Source organism: Apis mellifera, linkage group LG15 (genome assembly GCF_003254395.2).
Source record: "Apis mellifera strain DH4 linkage group LG15, Amel_HAv3.1, whole genome shotgun sequence".
Taxonomy (NCBI): domain Eukaryota; kingdom Metazoa; phylum Arthropoda; class Insecta; order Hymenoptera; family Apidae; genus Apis; species Apis mellifera.
The window spans coordinates 8,988,696-9,001,602 of NC_037652.1; the positions used below are offsets into that span (position 1 = coordinate 8,988,696).

The window sequence follows — 12,907 nt, forward strand, 5'->3', positions numbered from 1 at the left end:
TTTACGATAATGAGAGGAGTGGATGTACGGGCCAGTTATTAACGAGCAAATAACGAATGTGATGCAATTACAAAGGTATTAAAATATGGATAGACGACGCGCTGCATACGTAGGTCGATTACGATCGATCGTATTGGCTGTTGGTGGCGGAGTGCTTCCGGTAAAAAGGAATTATCCGGCGAGCGGCGTCGGGGCACGATGGGAAGCCGGAAATGCGGGCATTAGCGTTGAACACGGCGGCGATAAATACGCAATTTTGCGGAAATTTTATCCGCGTATATCGGGGGACACGCGGCCCAAATTCGAAGCAATCGTGAATTTTCACGATGACAAGCATCGTCATCCGCGATCGATGTTGCTTTTACTACTACCTTTACCCATCGGGGTAATCGAGCAGAAATGAAAAATGGGCATGGTGGGTCGAGTGGACGACCGGGTTACGCCAAAGCGTTAACCTTTCTTCTTCGTTTTAATCGTGATACGACTCGATCGAATGGATTTTTATTATATATGTATATGGAAAGAGGAAAAGCATCGCGCTTTTCGTAATTCAGGGAAGAATTACTTTACTTACCAAGGAATAAGCTACGAGTATCGCCGTTCGAGAAGAAACATGGAAGATCGAAGATCGCGAGAAGAGAGTAATTAAAAGTTGAAGTTGGAGAGAAAAAAATTTTTGTTTCGCAAAGTTTAGAGATGAAACCGCGAAACGAAGGGAAAGTTTATCCTCGCAAAATCGTCCATCTTAACGCGATAAAGTGGGGTTATAAGTTTCAACGTTCGCGTGATAAATGACTCGGGCTGTTTATCAATTTTCGTTGGAGGAAGGAAGCAGGAATGGTAAGTAAAAACTAATCGATTAGTGGCCGGGTAAGGATTAAATTTTAATATAACGACGCCGAGGAAAATTAAACAGAAAATTAAAGCCGCGCAACTTGCGAACTTTAATACGAACCGCCTTTTTTCATTTTCCCCGCGACTCCATAAAAGCATAAAAGCTTGCATCGTCTAAATCCCAATTACGGAGTAAAGCAACGAAAAAGTGTGCACGTTAATTATATGTATATATATATATGAGTGTCGACGAAGATACGCAAAAATACGATAGAGTTAATTAATCGTCTCAAACTATCGATTTCTGTATATCGATTTTTTATCCTGTGTATTGATTTCATTTGAAATTCGATTCGATTTTGAAATTTATATCGTGATTCTCGAACTTTTCGCTTCTTTCTCTTCGAATTTTAAAAGCGGAGTGTGAAATTCATTTTTTGACGTCGAGAAACGTTAATGCGTTATAAGAAAAGATAGATGGAAGAGATATGAAAGAACGAGATGGAATGATATACGGGTGGACACGGACGAATTAAGGCGTGATATACGCGTGTCTCGATGTGTGTATATTTCGAGGAAAAACTTTTTGCGATCTTTCGTAATTTAAAAAAAAAAAAACCGTGAAACTATTCGCACCGGCAATTCCAAGTCGCATCTTTCGATCGAGATTCTTTCGTTAATTAAAAATTTCATTCGGAATTTCCAAGTTAATTAAGAATTCCCTTTGAAATTCATAAGTTACAACTTCCTTTCGGCAACTCTTATATAAGAAGTTTTCCCTTCTTCATAAAGCTGCGAACTTCTTTCTCGTATCATCGCCAAAGTTTATAAAAATACAAACAACGTTTTCTAGAGTTACGAATTAATCGTCAAAGGTCGCCGAGGAAACAACGAACGGAGAGAGAGAAAAAAGAAATTCTCCATCTTTTTTCTTTTTCTTTTTCGATCATCGTTGCGACAGAAAAAAACTCCTTTTCCTCCGGCTTTTCAATCATTTCCCGTTCCATTATCGAAAAAGAAAGAAAGAAAAAAAAAAAACACGTTTCGCGTATTATACATGGCGAATTCAAAACAGACGGAGGCAACAACAAATAACGAACATTAATATAACATATCGTCAGAAACGCGAGCGCGTCCAATCCCCTTTGATCGGTACACACCGGTCGGTGTGTCGAAAACTATTCTTTATCGAAACGTCAGCCATCGGTTGCCCGAATCTCTCTCTCTCACTCGCTCTCGCTCCCCACCTACATTCTCCCTCTCCCTCTGTCTGTCGGTAATCCTTTGGTCGCGGCCACCGTGAATCAGCAGAGGATCCCCCGGTATTCGTGTAAACGGAAAAGCAGAGAAATTCCCTGTGGCCCGCAGTCGTGGCCCGAAATCGAGCTTTTAAACCGATACTTTTATCCGACGATAGTGGCGTAGAACGAATCTCGAATCTCGCTCGGTAATCGCGGTGATGCGGTTTCAATGCGGGACGGATCGAGGGAGAGACGGGCGGGCGGACGGACGGAGAGAGGCAGAGCGAGGGATAGAGAGAGAGGGAGAACAAGAGGTGGCCCGTCATTTGCGCCCGTTTCACGAAATTTCGGCCGACCCTCCCGCTTCTCTCTCTCTCTCTCTCTCTCTCTCTCTCTCTCTGCAGGGCCGGAGTCGTCGGTAAATTTGTTCGATGTTGTTTGCGTTCCGTTCGCCAAGAGAGGGATTGTTGAAAGTGCGGTAGGTTAAAAGCGTTGTTTGATATTTAGGACTTTGTTGCCCTCGGAACGGGCGAAACCGCACGGTAAATATTCGCCTCGCAAAGGCGTGTAGGAACGATGGAGAGAGAGAGAGAGAGAATTATTCGAAAGGATTGAAAAGTAACGCGAAAGTAGATTCTTCGCGATTTATCTTTTTCTTTTTTTTGTTAACATCGTTGGAAGGATCGATGAGAGATTCTTTTTTTTTTTCTTTTTTTTTCGGTCGAATACGATTCGGTTGGAAAAATTGGAACGAAAGGTTATATAAAAATATATATATATATATAATAAAATGTTAGGAATGGGTTGAAATGAATCTCGACTCTCGAGAGAAAATAAGGAGAGGGCAAAAACTGAAACGAAAACGAAGGCCAGAGATGAAAAGGAAAATGAGTCCCTTCACTGGGTATACTTTTTTTTTTTTTTTTCCTTTTCTTTTCCCCCCATTTTCTTCTTTTTTTTTTTTTCGCGAGAGCGAAGGTTCCAACGATATTATTTTTGCATGAATCCAAGACGGTAAGAGAAAACTCGATTCACCATTTCCGCTTTGATTTTCCACAGCTTAGAATTCTTCTGTAATAACGTCTCTATTGGTCAATCTTCTGTCGAAACTACTATCTTGTTATTTGTGTCGCTACATGTATATATATATCGTTAAAAAAAATTGCAACGTATTTAAGTTAAGCGACGAAAATTAAAATTGATCTCTCATATTCACGGCCAACTCTCTATAAATCGCGTTTTCTATCCGACGGCTTCTTACGAGGCTATATCCGGCCGGTTGGTTAACGAGAGGGGAAGATAAACGCGTCAAAAATTTCTTGCTCGTTTACGAGAGGATCGCGTGTGTCACGTGTTAAACGCCGCCCCTTGTCACGTGAATCTTTCGAAAATCGCCCGACAACACGCTTTTAAATTCGACAAAAATCGAGTCGATTTTCTCGCCTCTCGCGGCCTCCGCTAAACGAGCGAGCCGAGTGTCGTTCGCTCACGTGACAATTTCTTAACTCGCCGCGACGTAAATTTTAACAACCGGCTAGCCCCGTCTCCCTTTCGCATTTTACGACCGCCACTTTGCGTCCCTCTTCTTTCCCCCTCCACTCGCGCTCCCCACTCCTCATCCCCTCCCTCGATCTTTTATGCGCCATCCGCTTACGTGCCTTCCAAGTTTATCGGTAATCGACCTTTGCGCCGAGAAACCGCATCGGCACGCGATTCATTTGCAACGATATATCGCGGGTGAAAAAAAGGAAAGCTAGAAAATTCGCCGAAAATTCGGCTGAAAAATAACGTAAGGGGAACACGAGATTGAAAAAGCTTTGATGGAATAATTACCTCCTACTGGATCCTGTGTTTTTTCACTTGTACATTACGTACTCCTCCTCGAAAAAAGCGCAAAACCTAGAAAATGGATTCATGAAGGAATCTGGTACATATTTCATATCCGAGTTTAATAATTTTTTTCCTGTATTTTTTTTTTTTTTTTTTTTTAGAGAGAATTCCTTTACGAATGATATTTTTATTTTTATACTTGTTTATATATTATTATTTTGTAAAAAAGAAAGTGCAACAAGATGTAATAATATTAATATACAGTTATCTCGTTTCAGATCCGTGAGGAAACTCTGGCTCGTCGCTTCGTCAATCTATGATATTTTATTCGTAGAATTAGAAAAAGAATTTTGTCTCTACACGAAAAATTCACTTTTTAACTAAAAATATCCTTTTTACCTCTCTCTTTCTTTCCAATTCCTACGTCGCTTTTAAATTTTCCAAATATAAAACCATCGATTTAAGCCCTCCCCCTGCCCCCTTCTTAAAACCTTTCCTTTATCAAAATTTTATCAATTTCCCATTCTATCCCGTTCGAAATTCTATTTAGCCCTGAAGGAGCATCGCCACGGGCAATGAGATCTTTCCATTCGTGCGAGCTTTCTCCCTTCGACCGACCCGCCCTCTATCTCTCCGCTTCGTTTTTCACCCGCAACCATCTGCATTTTCTGGCGTGCAATTCTTACGCTGGCCGCGTGCTTCTTATCGATGTTATATGACTTTCATGCTCGTTAAGTTGGCCCGCAGCCAATCAGGGCCGCATACGTGGAAACGTGCCGTGGCGCTGCTGCTGCTGGGCTTTGTGAAGAGAAACGGAAGTCGTCAGAAACTTCCAGTTGGCACTGAGCAGCCGAATATCGTGCATGCAATTACTCGTCGCGCAAACGACAACGAGCAAGTTCGCGCGTACGAGCAAGTTGCCGTTGTTGTGTTGTCGTCGTCGTCGTCGTAGTTTCACGATACAGTGACTCTGGTAAAACGGTTTGAATCGGAAATCACGACGGCGAAACTCTCGTATATCGTATACGATTTGGATGCACGAAAAAAAGAAAAAAAAATTGATCGAACGAATTTTTTCGAGGGAAAACTTACGTAAGAATTTTCCAAAGAGATAGAGAAACGGTTTATGAAAACGGGAGAGTCACACGTACGTGGGCTTGAAAAGCGGGTTGCGCTAACAACATATACTGTATCAAGTTGATTTATATTTATGGTTTAACTGTTGGCATACAAGCTACTATCAAGCTTTCGCGTAATAAATTAAGATTAAGGTTTCAGGTTCAACCTGCGCTTTACATTCAAACTTGTTTGCAAGTTGTTACACGTACAAACTTGTTTCGCGAATTTGTATAAATATATATATATGTATATATATAATATATACACACGGAAAACGAAATAGCAAATTACACGATACAACACGAATTACCACGGACGATAAAGTCATTCGAGATACGTAAACGTAAGTTTTACGCTTACTTGCTAACCAATTATTCGGACCCGGTCGGTAATGCGAATTTGTACGCGTTGCCACGTGCTCGAGGAAAGTACACACGCGTTAATCGAGAAGATATTATTGAACTTGATCTCTCTTCTTCCAATTCCTACAGATCTCTACTCGACTATCGCGAGTTATTATCGCGCTAATAAAGAAATTCTCGCGATAAACTTAGGGAAAGGAGAAACGAGGGCGCGCAAACGAATAAACAGACGATAGTACAGCAGTTTGTACGTCGTCCCGGAGACGTATTCGGGTTAAAAATTACGCTACACGATGCGCGAATAATTCACGCCGGTCGTGCAATTAACCCATAGGGGGCGCTGTAAATTGTGAAAGTGTCGGCGAGGAGAAGGGGAGGGGAGGGAGGAGGAAGAAGAAGAAGAAGAGGTGGAGGGGGAAAGGGAACGAGGGTAGGGGGAAAATCGGGAAAGAAGTCACGGATTAGAACACGGATTTGGCGCGCGCAGTTTTACGCGAACGAAGAAAATAGCGGGAAACGAGGTGGAATGAGGAGGAGCAGGCCGAAGAATTTCCTGCGCCGCATTTTTACACGCCAGAACCTCTATCTATACTGTGTTTCCTTTTAATGCCGCTCGACCGCTAACGCGCTGCTAAAAGTGTGCAATTCAGGCCACGGTTCAAACGGAAACGAACCTCGTTCGATCCCCTAACACCTGTATTCTTCTTCTTCTTCATCTTCTTTCCTCTTCTCTTATCCGTCCTCCTTTGTTTCCTTTCCTTTCCCGAGTATTTCTACGCGTCTTTTCACGTTCATTCGACGTGAAAAAAAAAAAGAAGACTGGTGGAATGATCGCGGAATGATACGTATGCATGGAAAATTAACGGAAAAATTTTCAGAGAGGGGAAGGAAAGAAAGAAACGAGTTTGCAAAGTTGGAGAATGGAAAAAAAAAAAAAGAAAAGGAATGAATATAAATTTGAAATTTTTATTCGAAGCAAGAGAACCAATATTCCCTCTTGAAACTTTTTAATTTAACTTCATAAGATGTTTTTAAATTTTAAACAGATAAATAAACTCTCCATAAAGGATACGAAGATTATTTTCCTTCTGCCATATGTAACCTTTATACACCGTATTGTAACAAATATAACGATAAAAATATAAAAAAAGTTTCTCAATAAATAACAATCTTCTCTCTCTTGATCATTCATATAAAAGACATTCGTTCAAATTGTCCAATACTATATCGAAAAGGAATAAAAGTCGAGTCTAAAAAATCTAATTTCGCTCCAACATTTAAACGTCCAGTAAAGTTAAATCCGAATCGCCTTGAAAATAATATTCTTCCATCTTTCGAATTGATCTGTACGAATCGTTCTCGCACGACTCTCCCTCCCCCCTCTACCTGTAAATTTATTCCTCGAACGTGGCCCGTTTTGGCGACAGATGTATATCCAAGATTTACGCGGCCCTGTACCGCCTTTCCACCGCGCCCCCCCTCTCCCTATTCCGCTCGATAATTAATGGTCGAAGACGTTAAGCTAAAAGCGTCGAAAAGCAAAAGATATTCATTGTTTGATTTACGACGCGCAAAATATGAACCCTTGGTGGGATTCGCTTCGCTCATTTGCATCGGCTCGTCTTTCGTGCATTTCGCATTCCCACGTACGGATCACCTCGGCTACGCGAAAACTTTCACGAGGTTACGTTTTCGTTCTCGCGAAATTTACGTTATATTTGGAGGAGATGGGAACGGGAGAGGGATGGGTAACGTCCAAAGAAACCGAGAGATCGTAGATTCTCTTATTCTTCGAACGTTTCGTACGATGTAGCTGTCAAAGAACATTACGGCTCGGCGTTCGCTTTGCGAATATACGCGTGCGAATTTTATTCTTTCTTAAAAATTTGCGCGAGAGAGAAATTTGAAATTGCGAAATATATGTAAAAAGAGGATGCGAATTCAATGTGTAAACGAAAGATTTAATAGAATTGGTGAAATTTTTGTATCGAGGTAAATGATACAATTTCTTGACACCTCTCTCTCTATGTTTATAAATGATTTTGGAGCTCTTCGAAAATGTATCGTCTCTGATAAATAATGTATGCTTTCGTTCCATCCCATATAAATATTTTTTAATTTTCTATTAATTTTATTGATCAAAAATAATATATATATATTGTTTTTTTTTTGTTATATTTATTTCTATTGCAAATAAAATACTTATATATATAAAGGATATTTCTTGATCTATAAGTTGATCAATTCTCACGTTGATTATTCTTTTTATTTTCAACCCTTCGTAACATCGTTCTCAAAGAAGTAATCCTCAACTTTTCTTTCACTTTTTTTTTTCAGAGGCAATAAATTATCGCACGCCTCTTCTATGTCTTCTATTCGCCTGTCCGTAATTACACAATCCCTTCCGATCGTTCTTCCTAAACCGTTCCATCTTCGTCCTCTCCTCTCTTCAAAAACAATTGTTTCCTCGTTCGTCATCCCTCGAGTCAAGAAACACACAGTTTTTCACCTTTGATTCTTCCCTGCACTCGAAACTTTGAAATTATTAGGTCTACCGGAAAGTTGTGTCCGAATCTATGACATCATTTTCGCCACATGTTTATTTATTGCATGTTCGCCTCTATATTTTTATCGCTTAATGTAAATAAACTATAATAAAGTTGATTCACATTAGTCTTAAGTGTGAAACGATAGTATACCCATGGCGACTGATAGAGTTCATTTACGCCACTGTATTTTATACCAATTTCAACAAGGAAGAAATGCTACAAAAGCATGTAGAAATTTATCGAAAGTGTTTGGTGAAGGTACAGTTTCTGATAGGACATGCACAAGATGGTACGAAAAATTTGAAACGGGTGATTTCGACCTTTCTGATAAGCCACGACCATCTTTGATCGACGACGATGTTGTTAAGGCAATGTTGGAGCAAGATCCTTTTCCGACGACATCGGAGATCGCGGAAAGGCTTAATTCAGCTCAACGAACCATTTCTCACCATATTCGGAAGATAGGATTGGTGTGGAAGTATTCAAGATGGGTGCCACGTGAATCAAGTCGGAAAAATTTGGACGATCGAGTTGTCATGTGCACATCTCTGCTTGCTCGGAACAAAATCGAGCCCTTTTTCAACCGGATGATAACTGGGGATGAAAAGTGGATTACGTGCAACAACATTGTAAGAAAAAGGGCATATTGCGAACCTGGAAAACCTAGCCCTTCCACCTCTAAACCAAATTTGACTCTGAATAAGAGAATGTTGTGTATACGGTGGGACATTCGAGGACCAATACATTACGAGCTTTTAAAACCGAACGAAAAGCTCGATTCGGAGAAGTATTGTCAGCAACTGGATAATTTAAAGACAGCGGTCGAAAAAAAGAGGCCGGCAATGTTGAATAGGAAGGACACGATACTGCACCACGATAACGCCAGACCACACGCTGCTTCAGGGACTCGTCAAAAAATTGCACAAGTAGGCTGGGAAATTCTGTCGCACCCACCATATTCTCCTCTGATTATCACTTGTTTTTACCCTTACAAAATTTTTTGACGGGCAAAAAATTCAAAAATGAAGAAGATGTCGAACGAGCACTGGTTCAATTTTTCGCATCAAAAGATGAAACATTTTTCAAAAATGGGATATACAAATTGCCCTCACGTTGGCAACAGATCATTAATAATAATGGCAATTATGTTATTCGATAAAGTTAATTGACGGTAAGAAAAAATTTGTATTTTGTTTTATTCCAAAAACGGACAGAACTTTCCGCTAGACCTAATACAATCGAACGTATGATAATAATTGACGCCTCTATTGAAATTTATCCACGATATTAAGCATCCATTTGTAAATAGTAAATCTCAGAATTACGTCGTCCAATTTTCCAAACCCTTCTTCTTCGAATTTCCAACGAGTTCCTCGAAACGAAATTTCCTCCATTTTTCCACCATTCACGTGTGTATATATATATATAGATTTGGGATAAGGATGGAAAAATCGAATGACAAATTGGCCCGCAAACGAGATCCTGCGTTGGAAAGGACGTAAACGGTGACGATCGTCGCGAACGTATAAACGGTTTAATTATCTCGCTGTCTTACGTTCCGATTTAACGGGATGAAATTATATATACATATACATATATATATATCAGTAAAGGGAATTTAACCGAACGTAATTCGAGGACGAGAATTGTACGCGACGCGCACACCCGTGTAACCACAATTGTGCCGGAAATCTGTGCAAAACCGAGTCGTTATCGATTCACCTGATCAAAATTTCCCAACGAGCCCCTCGTAAATATTTACGATCGCTTTCTCTCGGTAAACGTAGGAGACGTATTCGACGATTTCACATTTTTTTTTAACCTTTTCGGTTATTCTTCTCTCTCTTTTTTCAGGTAAATGGAAGGGAAGGGCAAGGGTGTAATTCGAACGTGTCACGAACCGGGCGAAGAGAGCATCGAGGATGGAAAAGGATTCGAGGTGGGTGAATCACTTTCGCTCGTGTTACGCGCAAATTAGAGCTTAGGGTAGGCCGTGGTTTCGAGATAAGGCCAGGTAATCACGTGAAATAGTTGGCCGCCGTTATCGTGCGCGGATTTTTTTTTTTCCTTTTTTTAAGATTATTACGAGGATCGTTACGACCCATCGTCTATTTCTCTCCTTCTTCCCTTAAATACGAGAGAGGGAATGATTGAGAAGAAAATATCTTGAGGATTCTCGAAGCGAATTGAATCGACGATCGAGTCGTCGATCGAGAAAAAAAAGAACGGGTGGAAAATCCGGAGCGAGCGATAAAATATTCATCGTGCGAGTGAAAGTGACGAGCGGGGAAAAACTCGATATTTCAGAGGTGATTAAACTCTCGTTTCTCGGAGGGGGGAGGAAAAAAAATTTTTTACCGCGCGTGAAAACTCACCGGCCGTTTTATCAAGACGCGCGCGATTAATATATGCCGCGAGAAATGCCGTTTCGTCCCGTTTTCAATATCCGCCGCCCCCGGTTGATGATGGCTCGCGCACCGGTGCGCACGACGCTCCCCAATCGTATATATACGGTTTTATTTCGCACGGAACTGACGTATCTTTTTTTTTTTCTCCCCCCCCCCCCCCTCTCCTGCTCTCCGTTAAAAGTTTTACACGGAAGCGAATAACGGCGAGGCACGAACGAACGAACGGACGGACAGAATCGAAATCGGGCGCGAACCAGAACGATATATCCGCACACACGGTGCATTTGAACAGAGGAGGCTGTTCCTCCGTCGTTCAACTCGGCCGGCCGATCAACATTCGCGGTGGAAATTTTCGAGTTTCGTTCTTCTTTCGGTCGAGAAAAAATAGAGATAGAAAACGCAGGTTTCGAAGAGGAAAGTGAAAGTGAGTAGAGGAGGGTATCGAAAAATTTCGTGTTTCGCGGTAATAATAATAATAGTCAGTGGAGAATTAAATTCGCAATGTCGTTATGGAAAATTGCGGAATTTTCCCTTTTTTTCCTCCTACCGTTTCCGCGCGGACGACGGAAGAGGAAGAGGAGGAAGAAAAAGAAGGAGGGGAGGAGAAAGGTGAGGCGAGCGAAAGCCGTAATATCCGAAGGAAAATTTGTTCGACGAAATGAAATTATCGAACGACGACGATCTCGCATTATACTCGCGGGCGTACGTGCTCTGCATCGCTCGTCCTTCGGTTGCCACGTCCCCTTAATACGTGGACTACGTATCGAACAACTCGCGACTGTCGTAACGTTCGAATCGGTGTCGAACGTCTTCTTCCTGAGACGATTTTAATTCTTTAACAAATTGATTCGAGTCTCAATTTTTGTTACGCTCGTTTCTTGGAAAAATGTTCGATCGAGGAGAAGTTACGTCCAAGGAGTGGCATTTTGGAAATTTCGTTCACGAAAGAATAATTAAGGCGTGTAATTAAACGACGGCTCGTAACCTTTGCTCGGAGGTCAACGAGAGAAAGTTGATAGACGATACTTTTAATTAACACGATGGCGTAAACGTTATCCTTCTTTTTTCCTTCCCTTTCCTTCGACGACGCTCGCATCCTCCCCTTCGTTTAAACAGTGAAGACGGATGCGTTTTCTCTACGCACGAATTTTATCCCACAAGATTGATCATCGCGTAAAAATTATCGAGATTTATCCACCTGTTCCTTGACATTCCGTCAGATTTATATATCCTCGATCGGGATCCTCAAAGTTCGCGGTTATCAATCTCGTTATGAATCGAAAAATTCTCGTCGAACAATCCCGATCCACATCGTATACGTAACTTCCTTCTCGTCGATCGTTTCTCTCTTTCCATTTCGCTCCTTCTCTCTTTTCTTTAAACGCGAGATAATAAATAACAAATAAAAGAAAAAGAAAAAAAAAGTATCGAAGCTCGTCAACAATGTTATTTCTCTCTCGGGACGAAGTCTCGTTCCAAGGAGTAATTCTTACGATACGATAATCCCGCACCGTTGTCCATCCAATATACTGGTATATTCCGCGTAGACGGATTACATGCCGTGGTGTAAAATTTTCGAATCGAGGCAGGTAAGGAAAAGGGAGCGACGGGAATTGATATTGGTGCGTAATAATCGGACATAGAAGAGATACAATCGGCACTTACGTGTTGGTCGTCGCCTGGTACGTAAGAGCGTGACACAAGAGAAAGTCAATCGTGATGGATCATAGCGGGACACACACACCCATACGCGCGAAACTTACGACCGCGTCGTGTTACGTAGTTTCACGAAATCCTTCGGTCGCTCGCACCATTCGATCACGGCCACCTATCTGTTATCCACCTTTCCTCGATCATTCTTTCGGAGGAACGGAGCGAAATTTTCCAAATTCTTCTTTCTTCCTTCCTTCCTTAACGGTCCGTTGAAAAAAAAACGCGCCACCTCGAGGCGGCAGCCGGTCCCTCGGCGCGTACGTAGAACGCGCGTTGCACTCGATCGTGGACGCGATCGACGAGAAGCGAGACGGATGCTAGCGTGCGAACGGGGACGAGGAGAGACGCGGGAGAGCGCGCGCGAGAGAAAAAAAGGAGGAAATGGCGCGAGTACGAAGCGTGGCGGAGCCGTGGTGTGCGGTCCGCACCCTCGCACGAGACCTACTCCAACTTTGCTGGTGGAACCGGTAGGTAGGATGGCAAAAGCGACGCCGGCGCTGCCACCACTCGCTGCTACCACCACTGCCCGCCGGGAGTAGACGAGGATGGCTCCGCCGGCTTCGCGGCTGCGCCCTTTCGCCTCTCTCCAACCCATTATGCCTCTTCGCGCGCACAGTCATAAACACACGTATATACACGTCGAACGCCTTATCGTGCAGAGTGCGAAAGAGAGAGGGAGCGAGAAAGAGACAGAGAGAGGAGGGGGACCAACACGTTGCCACCAACGTGCTCTCCGCTACTCGCCCTATAATAACGTTCTCGCTCCTTTGTGTAGGTAGCTCGCTTCTTCCTTCGCCCCGCGCCTCGTCTCCCCTCTCCCTCTTTCGCCGCAACACGTAGCCCGAACCAGC

General features: G+C 42.4%; 1 protein-coding gene across 2 annotated transcripts in view; it reads right to left on the reverse strand.

Moving 5' to 3' along the window:
• LOC410577 (acid sphingomyelinase-like phosphodiesterase 3a) overlaps positions 1-12,583 on the reverse strand; it is a 34,857-nt gene extending 22,274 nt beyond the window's left edge. The window contains exon 1 of one of the 2 annotated variants that reach the window (XM_016916702.2): positions 12,009-12,583. The gene's annotated coding sequence lies outside the window, so the exon portion shown is untranslated. The remainder of the gene's footprint in view (positions 1-12,008) is intronic. The other variant, XM_394055.7, reaches the window with a different exon arrangement.
• Positions 12,584-12,907: the final 324 nt, after the last annotated feature.